This window comes from Protomyctophum parallelum, assembly GCF_964188405.1.
Source record: "Protomyctophum parallelum genome assembly, chromosome: 9".
Classification (NCBI taxonomy): domain Eukaryota; kingdom Metazoa; phylum Chordata; class Actinopteri; order Myctophiformes; family Myctophidae; genus Protomyctophum; species Protomyctophum parallelum.
Genome location: NC_139706.1, coordinates 14,628,500 through 14,649,621, shown reverse-complemented (window position 1 = coordinate 14,649,621; position 21,122 = coordinate 14,628,500). Strand labels below are relative to the sequence as shown.

Below are 21,122 nucleotides of genomic sequence, written 5' to 3'. Positions count from 1 at the left end.
TCCCCAAAAAATCGTCTTAACTTTGAATAATTAGGTATGTAGCCCCCTTTCCAATGAGGTAACATGACATGGTTGGTCTCATTGGAAACCAGAGGTTGTCTAGAATCAAATGGTATCTTTACTTTTGAGCTACCTCAAAATTTGAACACGTCACAATCTCTGAAAGACAGTGTCGTCAGTGATCCTGCCAGCAATCAAGTAGGTGTCATAGGGGTAACAAAACATTGAAAAAAAACACATTTCCCATGATGGGATTCCTTGGGACTTTTTTTCTCTCACTAAAGACATTGAGGATACAAAATCAGTTGAGTTTGCTACTGTTGCAATTTGTCCTAGGTTTAGCCTAATTCTGGCCTATAATGACTGGACTAATGTGTAACTGCCTCTGTGTCAGTCAGCGCAGTATTTTTCAGTTATTTATTTAGGTAGGAACCAAAGTTCTCTAAGGCGGAACCTTTGTTTTTAGATAGCTCGTTTCCACCAAGACATTAGCGTAGCACAGTGTCTGCTCTGTAGGCCAGTCAATCTAAGCTAAAAAAGGGGCATGACCCAAAATAAATCGCAATAGTACATCGTTTTTTTATGATCCTTAGTTAGGGTCATCCAAATAACATATACAAAATTGTGAACAAAATAATGAGGGAATCATGGTCAAAGTTGGGGTACCATTAAAGGTATTCAGTGATTCAAATTCAAATATCACAATTTTTTTGTGTTTTGTTGTGATAATCCTCCCTACTATAGAGTGTGCTGACCATATAAGGAGTTCCTCCCTGTACCCAGTTAACCCCTGGGGGTCAAAAAAAAACGTAGGTTTCGTTTTTGGCTATAGGTGGCCCAGCCTTCATCCAATCAGAATAGAGAGGGGCCTTCCACCAATCATGATCGAGCGGGGGCGGGCCTTGGTGTGTGTGCTTTTGGCCTGTCGTGTGCCCCCCCCTCCCCCTACTGTAGAGCGAGTGCATGTGCACATCTTGTTAACGGGGGCAGACCGGGTGGGCTTTCCAAATCACCCAAATCACTGAATGCTCCTTTAACAACCTATATAAGAAAATATAAAATTCAAAATGTCATTATATGCTTTAAGTAGCATATGTGACGTGTCAAACAAGGGGGTTTTCAAGATTCTGAGAAGAAGAAGAAGAAGAAGAAGAAATGCGTTCTGGTAAATCAAGTTTACCAAGGGTAACTGGACTAAGCATCAGATACTTGTTTACAGCCAGGCCCACATGGAGCATTTCATGGTAGTGGTTCAATGCCTTGTCCAAGGGCACTTCAACGGTGGTAATTTTAACGTGTCGGACCGCTGATTCGAACTGGCGACCTTCCGATATCTAGCCCGCTCCGCAATCCACTCGGCCACCGCTGGCCAAGTGGAACCCATTCCAAGTATGAATTTTGAACGAAAAAACACTCCTTGGGCTAAATTAGGCCATAGCCACTTAACCTAATTAAATAATGACGGCATGGCTTGTTTTTAACCCCTGAAGTATTTAATTCACAATTTATTTCATGTTATTTTGGATGAACCTATAAGGATCATGGAAAACCTTATAATGATTACTATTGCAATTTATTTTGTGTCAAACCTTAGATGGACTGGCCCATACTGTCACTGGCTCAACTCAACGTCCATCCATACTAGGACGACGATGTGATTGGTTGACCGTCTGTCCTCGTGTCCGCTCTGTCTCGTATACGTGCTTAATTGTGTTGCGATAGTCTTGAACACTCCAGTGTTGTTTTCGTCGACTAAAACTAAGACGAAAAATGTTCGCCGGCTAACCTTTTTTCACTGACGAAAACTACTTGGGCGCTAAATGAAAACTAAGCCATGATGACTAAAACTAAGGCTAAATATACTGAGGATTTCGTCAACAAATAAAAACGAGACTAAAATGTTAGGAAGGGACAAGAGAAAAACGGTTCTTTTTTGATTAATCAAAAAAGTAATCGTTAGAAAATCATGGAGACTTGTGGCCCTAGGCCCTATTTGTGTGTGCTTGCACGACGTGTTAAAACTCAGATATGTGCCAGACTACAGTAATAGCAAGTACCGTAGCCTATTAAAAGCAAATTCATAGAGAAAAAAAAAAAAATCACAATCTGTTTATTGAAGTTACACAAGGGGCATAAGGTGAAAGTGATCAACTGTCTGTAACTGTATAATCAACAGCATTAGGCAAGACTTCCACCAGGACAAGACAAAATAAGAGAGAAACTTTAACGTCCATTCACCCTGAACCCTATACTACTGTATGTACAGTAGGTCAGGCATTCACTATCACTAATCACTAGCCTGGCCCAACCAGCGTGATCTCTGGTGTAGCCCCTTTAGGCCTGCATGACGTCGAAATTAAAATTAAATTAAAAAATCTTCTAAATCCTGACAGTTTTCTGAAATACCTATATCAGTGGTGCTCAATATTTCATGTCAAGGACCCAAAAAATTATATGTAATTGGCCGCCGACCCACATCTGAAAATATGTTGTTCCCGGGGTATACCTCCCATAGAAGCAACGATTTGAGTTAAAAATGTTCGCTCTGAAAGAATATATATATTCAAAGATTTGTGCCACATTTTTACGATTAAAAAAAAATCTACAAGCTCGAGTACCGCTACGAGCTTGTAGATCTGGTATTTTTCAACAGCTAAAGTATAACAATTTACTGTAGTCCTCCAGACCACTCCCCTCCCCGGTATAGAAAACAGTGAAGAACACTGACGTCTCCTCTAGCCCCGCCCCCTCTGCACTGTGGTTGGTTCACTCCCACTCCTAGACCAGGAAATGTGGCTAGTTTTTCCCAGGCTTTTTCTTTTTCTTGTGAAAAGGAAAAGCCTGCGGACTCCTGAGGGCTATATATAGGCTATATTCACTATAGAGGTTCAACAAATTACAAGTACTGTTTGTTTTCAATATATATATCATCTTTATAAATATTACTCAAAAAGCTGTTTCTATCCATGTGCATGAGGCTTTGTTGTGTAGCAGCAGACTGTGATTTTTGGTATAAGAAATAAAGGTTTTCTGAACACAAAGTGTAATATATGTGCTCGTTTATTTACCGTAGATGACTCATGGTATATGTGCTCGTTTATTTACCGTAGATGACTCATGGTATAGGGCAGGCAGACAATTAATAAGGCAGTGATGGAAAACGTGCATTTTCTCTATTGCTGTATTTAAGTACAACTTTACTTGAGTATTTCCACAGCTCTGCATTCTGAAAGAAATGTCTTCTAAATGAGTTTTCTAGAGCTTGTGGATCTGCTATTTTTCAGTATAACATAATGCTTTAAAACACAGAAAGGGGTTCCCGTCCTGAATGGGTTAATACCTATACATCTAATATTGTGCTTTTTACTCCACTACAATTATCTTTTGATTATTTTATCCATTACAATTACACTCCGGCCTTAACTTCAGCTATTTGAAAATAGCCGATCTGCAAGTTCACAACGTGTTGCATTGTAAATGCATTGTGAGATGTATATCTGCTGAATAGTTCTTTTTTTTTCTACACACATTTTGAACCATCTTGGAAACATTTCACCTCTACTTTTGGCACTTTACAGTAAGTGCAGTTTGCCAATACCTTTGCACTTTTATTCAGCCATTTAGAGGACAGTTTTCTGAAAAACCCATTTCACGTCAGGGACCACCAGAATGATCTGTATGTGGCCGTGGACCCCCATGTGAAATGATGTAGTTCCAGTCTCCCCCAGAAGCAAAGATTTGAGTTAAAAACGTTCGCTCTGAAAGAATATATATATATTCAAAGATTTGCACCACATTTTCACGACTTTTCAAAAATAGCAGACCTATACAAGCTCCTAAAAACAGCAGATCTACAAGCTCGAGCTTGTAGATCTGCTGTTTTCAATAGCTAAAGTATAACATAACAGCTTTAAAACACCAGGTTCCCGCCAATAATGGGTTAACGTCAAATGTTGAATGCAGGACTTTTTACAATGTGTTTCTACATTGTGGTATTGGTACTTTTATTTAAAGACACCTGAGTATACTTCTTTCTTCTAAAGGCCTGCATGCGGAATCCAATTCCACGAGACAATTTCACAGTTTCAAAACTCCCACAGCCACAGTTTGAAAACCAAATCTTCCAAGTTTAAAATTCAATCAATGATAAGCCAAGGTTGTATACATGCATGCTGCCATGCCAGGCTGCAAATCCTTCATAGAATACAATACGGTAGTATAATATTCACCCTGTTCCAATGACTCCAAAGGTCATAGCATCTAACGCTTTTTATTGGACATCAAAGTCCAGACTTTATGAGCCTCTCGGCGTTACCTGGAAGTGTGGAAGGGAGTCAGAAAGGGGAAGGGCCGCTGGATTCCAATGTCACAGTAAGTATACACAGTAGAATCCTCAGTGTTGATTTAACTCTGAGGGTGTTGGAAATGTAACCAAATGGACCCGTAAAAGGGTCCATTCGGTTACATTGGCACACTCTCAAGAGTTTTGATTGATTGAAACCTTTATTTATTCTCGAAAGAGCAATTGAGGTTCTCCCTCATTTTCAATGCTGACGAGATCACATACAGTATATAAAACAATTTAAGACATATGCAGGTATAAAACACAAATCAAAACTTCATGTAATTGTAAGGCATAGAGACTCGATTTTGAAGGTGCGTTTTACCAATGGAAATACATAAATTGGCCTCGCTCTGCACACATTCGTATTATGAAAGGCATATCGGCCCGTGTTGAACGCACTGACCCGTGTTGAACGCACACACATTATGGCTTACCGTGGTCCTGAATATTTTAGCATTGTGGGAGTGTCCATATGTTAATTATTTTCGCTTTGCGCAATTTGCTATTAAGCCCCTTGACCTAAAGACACTCAGCGCATAACGATTAGACGTGGGTCTGACCACCTCATAAACGCAAAAAGCACTGTTTGATTTGACACTTGAGCGGCTCTGCGAGGCTGGTAGAGTGTTGCCATGTCTGTTTATTATAAGCGGCTTATTTTTCTGTAAAGTTGCTTTCTGTGTGGTTGTTTTTCTTGTTTCTAAAGTGGTTATTTGGGCTTTTCTCCTAATGTTGTTTAAACCAGTGATCCTCACACAGCACATTCCGATGTCAATGATCCCCAGATGAATGCATTTGCCCAACTAAGGACAGCTAATCCAAAAATTTAATAAAAAGATTACTTTTGAAAATAGCAGATCTATACCAGCTCACAATGCATCACATTCATTCATTAAAACTATGAACTCTGACTGCAGGGGGATATATAATGATCATTATAAAAATGTGCAAGAACATATTTAAAAAGAAGGAAGAACTTTATATTTGTGGACAATCAAAATATGTTTTTTTATTTTAATGTGGTGTCATTCAAATTAATCTGGATATGGCAGACTCACTATTTAGAAAATAAAAACATGGCACTTCATTTAAAATAGGTTACAGACCCCTGTTATATGCGCTTATTTTTATAGACCTATTTACTTGTTTCTATGAGACATGGCAGTTTTGCGTCTTTTAAAAAAAAATGTTGAGATTAGAAACGGCCATAATTCTTTCATTTCTCAACCTTAAAAATAAATAAAAACATCTCCATAATCCGTGGGAAATGTGCTTTCATATGCTGTATCACACCCGATTCAAGTCTTCTTCAATAAAATGCTACGAGCGAACTCAGCGAAGACCATACCATCGGGGCCACAGCATTACGCAGCACGCATTCAACTCATTCCTTCGTCGTGACTTGAATGAAATAAAATATAATAAACGTTATTTTACTGGTGTTTTTCAATAGAAACAAATAAAGAGTGTGTGTAGGCTACTGTGTGCAAGTGCAACAGTGCATATACATGCATGCACTAGGCTATATTTCTTCCGTGTCGGGATGGTGATTGAGCTCTTCAAGTTCACAGCCCGTTTGGTCTTTCATAAAAAAACGTTGATATTAGCCTATAAACACTCATGGTTCTCTCATTTCTCAACCGTTTTATTAAATGTAAAAATCTCCATATTCCTTAGGAATCTTGCTTTCATTCGCTGTATGGTACATGGTTATATCGTTATCGAATTAATTAATTACGCATAGAATATGCTGCTATCTACTCGCAATTCCATTCCGATCTGAAAGGTGGGTCTGTTATTTTGAGGCATAAAGGTGACAGCATGCAGTGCAATAGGAATAATTAACCCAAATGTGACAAAGGCATGTCATGTCTTCTATGGTGCCAGCCTGAAGAAATGTAATACCACGATCCCCAAAGTGCGCATTCCGTATGTGACATCAGCTGACTGGTAAAGAGAATAGTACGGACATGTTGATTGGGTACGTCTCAAACACGCCTTAAACACACCCATGACTAATTCAAGGCCGTTTTGCGCACTCCGCGGGGTGTCAAAAGCGCTTCTTAACATGCCCAAAATTGCAATATGACATACTACACGGCACGCCCCCAGATCATAATACTGTAATTAGATTAGTAATATAGAAGTAAGTAAAATAGAAGTCCTAAATCGACCCCATAGTATACAGACAGTGAGACAAAACATAAAAACAGTTACATATTGAGGTAGGGAGGTTCAAAAGCAGGTCATTAAATTGACCACCAAGATATTGGGGTATTCATTTTCAATGTTTGCTGTAAAGTGTTCCATGTGGTTGGGGCATCGAAGCAAAAAGCTGACTTTCCTAGTTCAGATTGTACGGATGGGGCCTCTAGTTTAAGCCATTCTCTAGTTTAAGCCATTCAGTTACAAAGGTATACATTGTCACAGAGAATTTGACTGTGTATAGATGTACGTGTGTGTGTGTGTGTGTGTGTGTGTGTGTGTGTGTGTGTGTGTGTGTGTGTGTGTGTGTGTGTGTGTGTGTGTGTGTGTGTGTGTGTGTGCGCGCGCGCGCACGTGTGTGTGTGTGTGTGTGTGTGTGTGTGTGTGTGTGTGTGTGTGTGTGTGTGTGTGTGTGTGTGTGTGTGTGAGGGTGTGTGTGTATGTGTGTGTGTGTGTGTGTGTGTGTGCATTTGTGTTAGGGGGTGTGTCTGTCGGGCAAGGCGTCATGAGTCTGCTCTGCACCTGCCTAGTGTCACCGACGAGACCAGACACACAAAACACCCACCTGACCTGACAGAACGGGAGCGGAGCCAGAAGAGGTGAGTTCTGCATTATTGACTCTCTAGTACACACAGCTTCAATCTTAAAAACTCCATTCATCGTGCTTCAGCAGTTTCACTACTTGTTGCTGCATGATTTGAGCGCTCACTTATAGAGTAGGTATAGTCAAGTGGGTCTCACTCTTCAGAATCAATTGTTTATATATCAGCGGTTACCAAAGTGGGGTCCGGGTGGGGGTCCTTGAGAGAGTTCCAGGGGGTCCCCCCAGCTAAATGATAATTAGGAACCAAATGGACCCTTATGGGTCGGTAACTCAGAGAGTGTAGCGTGTAGAAATTGGCTGTTTTCGAACAGCCTAAAACAAAATGTAATAGGCTATACTAAAAAGTGTTTAGAGTGTTCCTCATTTCTCTGGGGACCCCCCCTGGAACCCCCTCAACAATACAGTAGATCCCTCAATTTGAGAACCACTGCATCAGCAAGAAGCTGCTTATGATCAACTAAATCCTTTATATTTAACTGAAACTGATTTCAATTAGCTGTTCCACTAATCATGTATACGAAAATACAACACACAGGAACGCGCCTGCTAATCCCACCTTCAAAACAGTGGTCAAGGTCAAAAGTCAAACTTTTCACACCGAGGTTGGTATTTTTGCCTGGGACCCAAACTAAGTGAGAATAGCAGATCTACAAGTGATCCACAACGCTGTGCTGCTTGTTAGCTAAATTCACTACTTCTTAATTATTCATATTTTCTATTCATGACATTTCTTAGATTCGTTTGTTTGTTTGTTCATTTGCTTTACAATGTATACAATTCTTTTCCTTTTTAAAATTAAAAACAATATATATTTTTAAATGTAGGTTGGGGAGTGGGTTGGTCCCACAAACAGAATCCCACAATCAGAACAAAATGATGGTTTTTGCATGCCGGGCCATTCAGGGAATGTCCTTGTTAAGACCTTCCACTGGACATCAAGGACAGTTTCTCTTCTTTTAACATTGGCTTCGGGATAGGTTGAAGAAAGGTTAATAAATAATTAGAATAACCTCAATGAGTAACTTTTTTCCTCTTCGCTGGATATGTCTTTTATGGTCACTGGTGCGTTGCATATATGGACCAGACACACACACACACGCACTGACGACGGGAACAGAATAGGTATACACACAACAAAATGGAGGTGCATGGGGAATTTCATCATTTTGCTACAGTTCATGTTGCGGTTAATGATTACGGTATAGAGCTGGAGATTTATACGTAGATGGACAGAACCGTTTGCGCGCGCGCGTGTGTGTGTGTGTGTGTGCATGTGTGTGAGAGAGAAAGAAAGAGGCAATCAATTTCAGTATCACACTCTCTTAAAGGTCAAAGTAATCATTGTGCTGTAATAAAGGCTACAGTTAGAAAACCGATCTGAAGCGAGACACAGGGGACATAAATATGTATAGGGTTTCCTAGTCTCTCAACCACGACTCATCAAAACCCAAGAATCCAATTACACCTCAATCTCCGACTTTATTAAAATAGAGAGATTACCGAAACCTAATCCGCATAAGTCGGCCCTGTAAACATATACTTTACGAAAGGAGCACATTTGAAATGGATCGACGGCTGTGTTGTTTTTGGCAGCAAAAAAATCTGATTTTGGTTTTAGTCGTGGTCTTGAATAGTTTTTTCGCTTAATCTTTGTCACATTTTAGTCGCCTGGAATGTTTTAGTGCTGGTCTAGTTGTAGTCGACTAAATATCATACGATTTTAGTGGACTAAATCTACAGTTGATTTAGTCGACTAAAATGTATTTCGGCGGGCCTTGATGCCGTCTTAATGGCTCATTTTATTTTATATTTTGTGAGCTTGTAGATCTGATTTTCAGCATGCAACCTAGTGTAAAATGACTTAAACTGGATCTCTTGTCCACTATAGTCCCTTCCTGACATTTTAGTCTAGTTTTTATTTGTTGACGAAATTGTCAATACATTTAGTCTTAGTTTTAGTCATCATAGCTTAGTTCTCATTTAGTTTCCATTTAGTTTTCGTCAGTGAAAAAAGGTAGTCGACGCACATTTTTCGTCATAGTTTTAGTCGACGAAAACAACACTCATCGACAGCTGGCAGCTGCTATTATAATGGCCACCTTTTGTCTGTTTTTCATTCCCCCTCAGTTGTGTCATCTGAAGTCACAGACGGTGCTTAAAACAGGCCAGCCAACATGTCTTCTGCAGGCGGTAAGTCAGCAAGCTACTGGATTTCTACAAAATATCTTAACCCATTTTGGGGCGGGAACCCCTTTTCGTGTTTCAAGCATTATGTCATGCCTTAGCTATTGAAAAATAGCAGATCTGCAAGCTCATAGCGCGCCACCGAGTGCCGCGCTACGAGATTGTAGGTCTGCTATGTTTGAAAAATCGTGAAAATGTAGTGCAAAGCTCTGAAAATATGCTTTCAGAGTGAACGTTTTTAACTCAAATCTTTGGGGAGGCCAATTACATATAATTCTGGTTTGAGCACCACTGACATAGAAACATGGGTTTTTCAGAAAACTGTCATGATTTAGAAGCCACTTATAGAATCGTATGATCGATTATTGAACACTTATTGGTATTTGTCCTGGGGACATTCCATTGTGGTCCTATGTAGTATGTAGACCTATACTGTATTCAATTCATCAGCATAGCACTCGCAATGAACACAATAATACATCAACAAATACAAACTATATGTACAAAAGAGATGGGACATTTATATTGACCTCCTCTTTAGGTCTCCTGTTTTTTTTGTTTTGTTTTTGTTTTTGTTTTTCTCAGGCCAATTGTGGAAGAAACTGCAGTGTTACGCATTTTGTATGGATGGTACTGTACGTGTCAGGGCATTCCACATCTTGGTGCCAGCTATAGGGCAATGGGCACTTTCCTGTGTTTGTTCTAAATTTGGGTGGTGCTCCGGGTCATGGTCGCTCCCTCCAGTGGAGTGGCTGTGTGTGGGTGTCTCACTTTGGGGAAGTGGTTAGACATAATGATGGTATTGAGAGCACTGAGGGTAATGTCTCTTTGACTATCTCTATACCCAGAGTAATCTAGTAAGAGAGTGACGACACTGGCCTTGACTCCCATTTGTAACAATGGAATGCGGAAGTGGCTCATTCTATCTCAATGGGATAGTTCCAATGTTTGGAACTATTTCGTTTTTATTTTGTTGAAAATGCTTAGTTATAGTTTAGTTTTAGTTTTTTTTCGTACTTTGGTTTAGGGTTAGTGTGGCTACATGCTCCCGTACGGTGCTGAAAACGGCCTTAAAACTTGTTGGAGAAATGAGGAAATGAATCGAATGAATTTAAAAGGATTATTATATTATAAATATCCGACAGGCATATAAATATTGATAAAAACTAAAACTAAGGGTATTTTGTCTATAATTTCAGTTAGTTTTAGTTCGTTTTGAGGACACACAATACAGTTTCAGTTTTTTGTTTTTTAATTTATTTTTAATTTTTTATTAGTTTCAGTTAACTAAAATGTTTTGTTAATTCTAGTTTTCGTTTTTTAGTTAGTTTTAGTTAACTATTATAACCTTGCACGCCACTCAAGTACTATTCCACTCGGCTTATACCAATCCCAGTGATATTGCTTATAACCCTGTCTTCTCCCCCGAGCCATCCCAAACTAAATGAGTAGGCCTAGTTTGTAACGGTGAAGCAGTGATATAAATATCTGACCGTTACAAGTTCACCCAAAAAAAGGACTAATTTGTTTTCTATCAATTACACAACCCATTAACACATTCTGGACGGGAACCCCTTTTGGTGTTTTAAGGCCTGACGTCGAAATAAAAAAAGTTTTTTCTGAAAGTCTTCTGAAAGAATATATATTCAAAGATTGATGCCGTATTTTCACGATTTTTCAAAAATAGCAGACCTACAAGCTTGTAGCGTGCGCTATGAGCTTGTAGATCTGCTATTTTTCCAAAAGCTAAAGTATAACATAATGCTTAGTTAAAACACCAAAAGGGGTTCCCGTCTAGAATGGGTTAAGCTTTGAATTCATGGTGATTCTTTTAGAAAATAAGTCATTTTGAGTTATTGAGTTATTATACATATGAACTGCTCCTTTAGGCAGAGAAATATAGTCATCATCAGTTTGTTTTGGGGAATCTGAAGCTTAGTTTTTAGTGACATTTCGTGACAACGCTGGACGTTGTAACACAACGTACATGCACCATGCAGTGTAGCTTGGCACTGCTTTCTGAGAAGTTTGAGAACCCCTGATTTATTAATAACTCGGACTGTCGGCGAGATAAAGGCTAAAAGATCAGGATATTGTTATTGCATAAGGCTTATAGGATTTTCTCTAAATCCACACAGGTCGGAATGACACCCATCATCATGTTGTCACACACCTGGCCCAAGACGTTTGCAAACTTCCCGAAAATAGCATCCTTCCTCAGAGAAACATGAGCACACTACGATATTAGTTCTTATTGTGTTATTTAAACATGTTTTTCATGCATTTCACAAATATATATTATATACGTATAATATTATAAATTTTTGTACCATTTCTAAACATTTTCACATGGACCTACACAGTACACTACAGTTATTATGGCATGGATGGACCACTGGTTGAGAAACAGTGACGGTAGTGGATATAAGTATAGCCTTGCCGAGCCTATAGCCTAGGACAGGAGCCTATGTCCTGTTTCTGTAGCGTGAGGCAGCTTGATGTACAAGTACACCCCCTGGACATGACGCTAGTATGTCACAGGGACTCACCCCCCCATCCAACCCTTGATGCTGACTGAGTGTCAAGCAGGGAGGCATTGGGTCCCATTTTTACAGTCTTTGGTATGACCCGGCCGGGGATTCAACCCCAACCTCCCAGTCTCAGGGCAGACACTCTAACCACAAGGCCACTGAGCTGGTACAGTAGTGGATATGCCTTCTTGCAAATAACCTAAAACTAAATAATTGTTACCTTGTGCGTCTCTCCTCAGCTCCAGTCCCTGACCCAGACGCAGACTTTGTGTATGGTACGTGACCACAACTATTACAAATATAAATGTTTGAATGGAGTAGCTATAGGGTCACTTTCAGCCATGTTGACACATGAGAACGACAGAGAATATTGTCGGAAATTCACGTACTGTGAAAATAGATTTTGAGATACATAATACAAACAGGTAGACAAAAGACAGCGTGATGCAAACGAATGAGGTATGGTGCACACGCACACAGAGAGAGCATGATTACAGCCTTTATTGTATCGTCAGTCTGAGCCAGGGTTTCAATAATAGATGACTGTCACAAGGATGAAAACAGCGATGGGATGAAAAAAAAACAAGGAAAGAAAGAGAGTGAGACAGTCAACTTGTAAAGTGAATTTCATTGATTTATTTGATTTGCATAACGGTTTTACATAATGCATTTCTTTCCATGGGGAAGCTTGACAGTTATTAGTCATTGTGTCTCATTACATACAATATGAATTTAAGTGCTACACAGCAAGACATCATGTAAGAGAGAGAGAGGGGGGGGGGGGGGGGAGATAGTAATTCATAATTATGGCTGACAATGTATATGACTTCTTTCTGTAACTTGCAGACTATCACACACTGCGTATTGGAGGTCTGACCTTCGCTGGCATCATAGTGGTCCTGTCAGTATTCCTTCTGGCTGGTGAGTGTGTGTGTGTGTGTGTGTGTGTGTGTGTGTGTGTGTGTGTGTGTGTGTGTGTGTGTGTGTGTGTGTGTGTGTGTGTGTGTGTGTGTGTGTGTGTGTGTGTGTGCGTGTGCGTGTGAGGAGCGTCATCTGTCATTTGCCTCCATTCAGCAAGGCCTATATACTTTTCAAAGTGCAAGTTTGTAGGCTATAGGAAGAAGGAAGAGGATATTGGAATTAAAAGGTATTATACAGTAGGCTATTATGCGTGCGCGTGCATGTGTACTTTGACGTACCAAGGTGTCGCTCTGTGAAACTGTGTGTGTGTGTGTGTGTGTGTGTGTGTGTGTGTGTGTGTGTGTGTGTGTGTGTGTGTGTGTGTGTGTGTGTAAGCCATCATCACTCTCATCTCATTGTTGACCTAATTATTGTGTTCAGGGTTACATTGCTGAGCGAATGGTGAATAGCACTGATATGTGGGCTGCTGCAGGTGTTCTGACTAATCACTGATTGTCTCATTTTCCTCTAAAGGCAACAAGATCATGAGCTGTGGTAAAAAAAGCAAGGTAAAGCAACATGAGTGATTCTCAACCTTTATCATTTCAAGGACCCCTAGAGTTGTACTACTAATGCTGACTGTTTGTCAGTTCTTCTTTATGCCTGATGAAGGTCTGACGACCGAAACGTTGCTCAATACAATCTAAACTCAAGTGAAGACGGTGTGCGGGATTCTTTTCCTCTATATAAGGACCCCCAGTTTGAAATGCATTGTTATTAGGCTCACTCTCATCCCATGGACTCAGTGGGGGCTGTAGGCCGTTCCTGAGAGTGTACATTTTGTAGGCCTACACCCAAACGGAATCCCTTAAGGGCTCGTTTGGAACCCTGGTGGTGCCTGGGTCCAACGTTGAGAACCAGTGGTCTACATTAATTATAACTAAACAGGGAACTAGTTAAACTATTGGGAAATACTGTGGATGTAGCTATATAGAGCCCAATACGACCTATGGGCCTTGAATTTGTGGTGTGCCTGCCTGTAGGTTTTATAAATCAATACTTTACTGACATCTGCTGGCCAATACGCGACATTGCGTCAGTATGTATTACGTGTCGATCTCGGAAAGCATAATTATAAACTTTTAAAACCGGGACATTTGCAGATCTGGAGCAGGATATGGGCCAGCTCGAGACTGTATAACCACATTTATACATGAAGTGGTTTTGTGAATTTAGCATTAATTATACTATACACTCTGGTGTTGTTTTTAATGAATTAACATAAACATTTACATTTTATTGTTGTTGTTTTAAAACAACCTTTCCATTTGTTTTTCTTTCAGCCAAGACCAGCTGAAGAGGACTTCTAATTTTATTTGTGTAAACATGTATTAATTTTGTATTGATAAAGACTACTGGCCAACAGCTATGACGTCTCTATTGCTTTATTTCCCTGCTAAAAAAGAAAAAGAAAAGAAAAACTGCAAAAAAAAACATCTTATGATTGTTGCTGGTTTTAGCTGGTCTTAAACTAGCCCTGAAACAGTCAAGAACCATGGCTAGTCTTAAACTGGACTTAAGTTCGTTTTTCCCCCAACACTGCCGGGGCACAGGGGAATGGGGTCCTGAACCTGTGACCTTCTGCTCCCCAGGCAGCCACTTTAGTGGTTCTCAAACACTTTCATTTCTAGGAGCTCCATGTGAAAAGATGTAGTGCCCCCCATTAGAAATATCTCTATTTAAAACTTTTATAGACAAATTAAGTAAAGTTGGTAATATAAACCAAAGTTGGCAAGATGCTGGATACATTATAATGCCTTGTCAGAGCCTGAGAGCCAGGAATCAAACCTGCAAGCACACTTTTCGAAAGCAAGCTCTTAATCCAGTGAACCACTGAGCTTTTGTTTAAAGTTAAAGGGACACTTTTTGCAAAAAATAAATAGATGTTTAGAAGATTTAGAACATTTTCCTGGGGGTCTTTATGTGTGTAATAAGTGGTTTTAGATATTTTAGATTTTAGCAGTGAGCCCAGTGTCTCTGATGTCATGGACACTGGGCTCACTTCCTTCCTGGACTACAATTCCCATGATGCTTTGGTGCACTGCTCCTCCTTGTGGATAGGGGGAGGGCTGTCTTAAGCCAAATTCCAATAGAGTGTCGCAGTCCCGCCCCCTCAAGAGACCCGGAAAATAATTCCCAGTTCATTTTCCTCATAGACTTTTCAGAAAGTATTTATTTAAAGACGTTTACGCTGCGGACAAAGCCAACTCTTGTCGTGACAAATCATGACAACAAACAACATTTTTCAGGGTGAACAAATAATTAGAAAGAAGAAGAAAACGGCAGGTTACAACACTTTTTTGTTGTTTTTATTCTTTGTAATTATTTGTTTGGTCCAAAATATTGTGTTTGTTGTCATGATTTGTCACAACTCGAGTTGGCTTTGTACGACTCTTAAAAGGTATTTAAATAAATACTTTTTGAAATGTCTATGGGAAAAATACATTGGGAATGATTTCCTGGGCCCAGCGTCGTCATGAAAGGGGGCGGGACTGCGACGCTCTATACCCAAAATCTCAACCAGTCGCTCACTCACACTCGCTCACTCCAGCATGGAGGTGTTATGGTGAAATTGGTGACCTTCTGAAATATGTGACAATCGTGTAGACAATCACAAGACAGGAAGTAAATGATCCCAGCTAGTGTCCATGACATCAGAGACACTGGGCTCACTGCTAATAATCTAAAATATCTAAAACCACATATTACACACATAAAGACCCCCAGGAAAGTGTTCTAAATCTTCTAAACGCCATTAACATAGACATAATTATATATTTTTGCAAAAAGGGTGAATACTGTAAGTGTCCCTTTAATCAAAGCGCTTGTTCATTTTCAACTCATTTCACTGTATACCATGTTATGTCATGTCCCTACAGTCCCTTACACCATATAGGGATACTTTACTATGAAAACTCTTGGGTGAATGTCTTGCTAAATATATGTCAAAGATAAAGGCGCTATATAAATGCACCATTTATTTATGTCGTTTTTCATGATTTTCTTTTCTTTTATCTGCGAAAACAATGAGAAACAACATACTATTATAGCCTGTCACTTAATTTCACTTCATTATTATGAATCACCACAAGAACATATTTTTTAATGGCCGTGGCTAGCGATTCAGGGGCTGGATTCATCAGGCTAACATTATACTATGTCGTCAAAAACCACGATAAAAAAAAAACATCTGACCCATCTGAACTGAGTGGTGCTGTACTGTACTTGTGCTGTACTGTAAAGTTCTCCTCCCTGGCCTGTGTGTATGTGTCAGTCTGCGCAACAGTGACACTTCCCAGCTAACATGTCCATCTGGGCCCAATTGGGTTTTGACATGGGCTATGGACATGGGTTCCAAGTGGGCCGTGCACCCAGTTTTCACAAAGGGCCCACCCGTGTTAGCCCATATGGGCTTACGTGGGTTTCTAACTGGATCTTAGGTGGTATCCAAATGGGCCATTTTATTTCAGAACCATGTATGCGCCACCTGTGTTTGCCTATATGGGTTTGAACTGGGATCTGATTGGGCCTTAACACATCGTTTGCGGGGTCAGTATCTATACGTCATTTGTCAGCCGATCGCCATGTGCGTATCACGTATCTATACGCATTTATAGCTTTTCTATTGAATACTTTAGTTCATCTTTCTATGTGCCCGGACAACATATAATGTATCTCCGATCGCATCTTCAAAGTTCCGGGTATGTGATCCTGAAAAAAGAGGGAAACCCCCCCCCCCCTCATGAAAAGAGGCCCCTCCCCTCCTGTTTCTACATAGTTTCTCCCGAGGAGGTGGATGGATTTTCCGAGAACGAGAGAGAGACAGACCCCCCCCCCAGACCCCCCCGGGGGGTCTGTCTCTCTCTCGTTCTCGGAAAATGATTGAACGCACTACGCACCTAAGAAGTGCAAAACCCCACAGTGAATAAGAATAATCTGCAACGGATCACATGGAGTCATGGACAGATGCATGTTTCCTTCTTCATATTATGAACTAACAAACAAATCACATTATCGAGGGACCGCCATGAAAACAGTGGCCGCTGACATGTCTTCCGTTGGGGATCTGCACATAGCCGTCTTCGCCAGCAATCACTATAGCTCGTGTGATTGTAACACCTTTTTATTCATTATAATTCCAGTGATAAGACCGCAATGAACGCGTCGGGGACGTCATCGACCCGGTTGTAATGTATAACGAATACACATTTCCTCATCCTAAACCGTTGTGTTCTGTGGTGGAAGCCATTTCCCCTTCCTCGTCGAGTTGTCATCTTGACATCACAGCCGGGCTTAGCTCCTTTTTAGACGTTTTTTATCCCATTTTTAGACGCACGTCTAATAGCCGGCTATTGTTTAGTGGGATGGTCAAAAATGATGAAAAACGAGATTTAAAAAAAAATCAAAAAAACGATGGGCTATAACCCATGTTTTTGTTTTTTTCATTTATTTCAAATCCTCAAAAATGATGAAAAACGGCGTGCTATAGTATGCCGTACGGTATGGGCTATAGCCCATGGTAAAAAATGATGAAAAACGAGGATTAAAAAAAAATCAATAATTCAAAAAACGATGGGCTATAACCCATCGTTTTTTTTTTCATTTTTTCATTTTTTTCAAATCCTCAAAAATGATGAAAAACGGCGTGCTATAGTATGCCGTACGATATGGGCTATAGCCCATGGTCCAAAATGATGAAAAACAAGGATAATTTTTTTTTTCAAAAATTCAAAAAAAGATGGGCTATAACCCATCGTTTTTTTTTTCTTTTTTCAAATCCTCAAAAATGATGAAAAACGGCGTGCTATAGTATGCCGTACGATATGGGCTATAGCCCATGGTCCAAAATGATGAAAAACGAGGATTTCTTTTTTTTCAAAAATTCAAAAAAAGATGGGCTATAACCCATCGTTTTTTTTATTTTTTTCAAATCCTCAAAAATTATGAAAAACGGCGTGCTATAGTATGCCGTACGATATGGGCTATAGCCCATGGTAAAAAATTATGAAAAACGAGGATTAAAAAAAGAATCAATAATTCAAAAAACGATGGGCTATAACCCATCGTTTTTTTTTTCTTCATTTTTTCCAAATCCTCAAAAATGATGAAAAACGGCGTGCTATAGTATGCCGTACGATATGGGCTATAGCCCATGGTCCAAAATGATGAAAAACGAGGATTTTTTTTTTCTTTCAAAAATTCTAAAAAAAGATGGGCTATAACCCATCGTTTATTTTTATTTTTTTCAAATCCTCAAAAATGATGAAAAACGGCCTGCTATAGTATGCCGTAAGATATGGGCTATAGCCCATGGTCCAAAATGATGAAAAACAAGGATTTTCTTTTTCTTCAAAAATTCAAAAAAAGATGGGCTATATATAACCCATCGTTTTTTTCATTTTTTTTCAAATCCTCAAAAATGATGAAAAACGGCGTGCTATAGTATGCCGTACGGTATGGGCTATAGCCCATGGTAAATTTTTTTGACTTTCTCTCTACCGCAACATACTTAAAAGTATAGCGGTGTATGAGAATGGGTGTTGCGGAGGATGAGAAACATTAGCATTGTGCTATATAGGAGCAATGGGACTTGAACATGGAATGTCCGTACAGAGAGACTGATCATTAGACCATTGCACCAGTCAGACACACAGTGAACATCTCCTGGTAATTGTGTGTGTTACTGTTAGCCCTCAGTTAGTAAAGTTGAAACACTCCAGCATTAAGCTATAGGAGAACAGGGATTTGAACATTTAGAGGTGTATTAACTGAAGGCTCACAGCCTCAGCCTGATGACCTCAAAAGTCTCATATCTCCCCTGAGCCATAGGCAGTTGCTTTGGCTTAGTGGTTAAGATGTTGTCCTTCAGTGCAGGTGACCTGTGTTCGATTCCTGGGTGTTACACTCTGATGAACGTGATTCTATGTTCAACTCTTGATTCTTTCAACTTTACTATCTGAAGGCTAACATACAAAAGAACGCTTCAACAGTACAAAGAGGCAGATGTTACTGAGTGATGGTGTAGTAGGGGTTATTCCGCACAGAGAGTTCATTTTCAAATCCCACTCTTCCTAAAGTTTAATGCTAGTTATTGAGCTTCATTTACTGCTATTCTAGCAGTGGCTCACAGCCTCAGCCTGATTACCTCAAAACTCTAATTGTCGTAGTGGTTAAGATGTTGGCTTTCCACGTGGGAGACCAGGGTTCGATTCCCGGCTGTTACACTATCATATAAAAGAAGACCTCAACAGCGCTAAGAAACATCTGATTAATATGATTCTGTGTTATTTAAACTTTACTAACTGAAGGCTAACGAACAAAAGATCACTTCAAAATGACCAGGAGACTTTGCCTGAGAGTGTCTGACTGATGGTGCAATGGTCTAATCATCAGGCTTTCAGTACAGACATTCCATGTTCAAGTCCTGTTCCTCCTACAGCTCAATGCTGCAGTAATTTTAACTTTTCAAGGCTTGAATGAAAAATAAAAACTCAAAAGCACCAGGAGACATCTGCTGAATGCCCAAAGGTGCCTTGGCGTAATGGTGTGGAGCGCTTGACCCGTTGCCTCTGCTACAGGCAGTTGGCAGGTTCAAGTCCCATGTCATGACATCAAGGTGCTGGAGGACCATCGGGAGAGGGTGCTCTCTCCCCCTGTTTCCTGAGATGTAACGGTTGGGGCTTATGTCTGAAAGAACCCTGTCCAGCTAACCTTTTACCATGAAAATGTCCAATTTAACATACTCTTACCACCTCTCAGTTTGCCCTTTTCCAACTTGCCTGGAAGCCAGACATAAAAGAGGGACTTTCCAACCAAGTTTTGGCCCAGTATGCAAATAGACAGACTATTCTTTCTGTCAGATGATGGGCCAAATTGCTATTTTATTTTTAAACGTTTGACCTAATTCTTATCTGTAAAATTTTAGGTGGACAGGGTTCTTTCAAACATAACCCCCAACTGCTACTTTTCAGGAAACAGGGGGAGAGAGCACCGTCTCCCGATGGTCCTCACTAGTACCTTGCATGGGACTTGAACCTGCAGGCAGGTGGTAGCAGAGGCTACCGATCAAGCACACCACACCATTGAGCTAAGGCACCTTGGGGCAATCAGCAGATGTCTCCTGGTGCTTATGAGTTTTTATTTTTTATTCTAGCCTTGAAAAGTTCAAATTACTGCAGCATTGGTTGAGTATTAGTTTTGAACCAGTAACCTTTGGATTATGAACCTCAGATTTATCTTTTGAGCCACATCGGCATGTAAGGTACAATCGGGAACTTATATTTAACCAGCCGTTTAGAATTTAGATGGACAGTGAAAATGTTCTTCAGGAGAATTGAACCCGGAATGTTCTGCTTATAAACCCCAGGTTTATCTACGGTGCCACACTGGCATGTGAGGTACAATCGGGAACTTATATTTAACCATCCGTTTAGAATTTAGATGGACAGTTCTGTTTATAAACGTCTAAAACAAGTCTAAAAATAGACGTGTTTTAGACGTCTGTTTTGAGGATATGAAAAAAAAACAAAAAAAACATGGGTTATAGCCGTATAGTCGTTTTTCATCATTTTTGAACATGGGCTATAGCCCATACCGTACGGCATACTATAGCACGCCGTTTTTCATCATTTTTGAGGATTTGAAAAAAATGAAAAAATGAAAAAAACGATGGGTTATAGCCCATTGTTTTTTTGAAATTTTGAAAAAAAATGTATCCTCGTTTTTCATCATTTTGGACCATGGGCTATAGCCCATATCGTACGGCATACTATAGCACGCCGTTTTTCATCATTTTTGAGGATTTGAAAAAAATGAAAAAATGAAAAAAACAATGGGTTATAGCCCATTGTTTTTTTGAAATTTAGATTTTTTTTTTATCCTCGTTTTTCATCATTTTGGACCATGGGCTATAGCCCATATCGTACGGCATACAATAGCACGCCGTTTTTCATCATTTTTGAGGATTTGAAAAAAATGAAAAAATGAAAAAAACAATGGGTTATAGCCCATTGTTTTTTTTTAAATTTGATTTTTTATTTATCCTCGTTTTTCATCATTTTGGACCATGGGCTATAGCCCATATCGTACGGCATACAATAGCACGCCGTTTTTCATCATTTTTGAGGATTTGAAAAAAATGAAAAAATAAAAAAAACGATGGGTTATAGCCCATTGTTTTTTTGAAATTTAGATTTTTTTTTTATCCTCGTTTTTCATCATTTTGGACCATGGGCTATAGCCCATATCGTACGGCATACAATAGCACGCCGTTTTTCATCATTTTTGAGGATTT

At 39.7% G+C, this 21,122-nt stretch overlaps 1 long non-coding RNA gene across 1 annotated transcript; it reads left to right on the top strand.

Moving 5' to 3' along the window:
- Nucleotides 1–7,058: 7,058 nt before the first annotated feature.
- Nucleotides 7,059–14,198, top strand: LOC310864082. Its single transcript, XR_014569708.1, has 6 exons — nt 7,059–7,149; nt 9,282–9,344; nt 12,109–12,144; nt 12,716–12,790; nt 13,304–13,338; nt 14,113–14,198. It is a non-coding gene; the product is annotated as an uncharacterized lncRNA (long non-coding RNA).
- Nucleotides 14,199–21,122: the final 6,924 nt, after the last annotated feature.